Genomic DNA, 1,473 nt, shown 5'->3' on the forward strand with positions numbered 1-1,473 from the left:
ATTTGCATGGATTCTCATTTGCTCTTCACAAAAACCTCACTGGTTAGTCTGTGCCTATATTATTATATACATTTTGCAAAAGAGGAATGAGACTCACGGAAGTTAAAAGGCCGCTGAGCGTGCAGAGAAACGGGGATATTCTTTTGCACTCTTCATGATCCTGGAGTCCAAAGCTATATACCCCTATTTACTCATAAAATAGATTCACTGCTCCTTGGTGCCCTCCCACTAAGGGCTCCCAGCTCTGGGTTCAAGTAGTTGGGGAATGGATGGGAGAGAGTAAGCTTGTCCTCTGGTCCAGCTATCTACCTTACTGAATACCACTCTAGTGATATCATTTATATCTTCCATACTGCAAGAGTCTAGTCTGGGTCTTCCCCAGAAGGTATAGGACAGCTATTCATTTCGGTCACCACGAAAGAAAAAGGGTTGTAAATATATGTTGACAAATACTTGAAGCATGATAGCCCAGGATTCCTATTATATTCTACACATGCTCAGAAAACAAACATGGCAGAGAAAATGGGTTCTCATTTGAGTTTATTGAGTAGGCAACTCTTGTTGCCTACTAGCTCTATGACTCTGTGACCATCACAGGTGAGGAGGGGGACAGCATATGGGCACCAAGCAGGAGCCTCTGTTGGATTACACATCCCCTTCATCAAGAGTCTAAAGCATTGCATGGCAAGTAGTGGAGACAGAACAAATATGTCAATGGAAATGGACAAGGTACAGGTCTATTTGCAACACATGCTCCATGGAATGGCCACTGATTGATTTGTAGATGCCTGTGTGAGAATGAGTGGGAGTGTGTGTAATGAGGGTAATGGAGGAAGCCTCCCCACCCAAGTAGCTAGCTTTGGACACTTCACTGGAGCTGACAGTGTACTCTAGCTCCTGCCAATGGACAAGCCACTCATACAGGTACAGAGATCTCTTGTTGGTCCCCTGTGAATCATCTCCAAAATTGCAACTGCCTCCTTGGTCTTTAAAATGGAGAGACTTTCTACTATCTCTTTCTTCTGGTTTGTCAACCAAGTTTGTCAACCTTTCTCAGACTTCTGGCCAGGGAGAAGATTCCCTCTCCCCTGGTAACGATGGCAATTGTTCACCTATGGCAGCAAAATCATATATTTTCCAGGGCAGGCTTGAGCCTGGACTTCATGTTTCTGACTTTTGCTTCTGTTTTGTGTCTCTTCGTCTGAGTACAGGTTATAGAACAGTAGTCCAGAGATGAGTATCTCTAACCTTAGTGGCGATTTTTGGGAGTTCAAGAGGTTGGAAGCTTTTGGGTCCAAGTTCAAGAAGGACCTGACTTCCCTCTCTGAGGTCAGGTTCTCTCAGGATACAAACCAAGTCTCTATGAGTGCACACCTGGGAGAGTAGAAAGGAGCTCAGTGTATAATACGAATCAGATATGGGACAGATATTTATTTCCTATGCCAAATAAAGGGCTAGGTGCAGTACACAAAT

The sequence above is a fragment of the Monodelphis domestica genome, chromosome 5, assembly GCF_027887165.1.
Source record: "Monodelphis domestica isolate mMonDom1 chromosome 5, mMonDom1.pri, whole genome shotgun sequence".
Lineage (NCBI taxonomy): Eukaryota > Metazoa > Chordata > Mammalia > Didelphimorphia > Didelphidae > Monodelphis > Monodelphis domestica.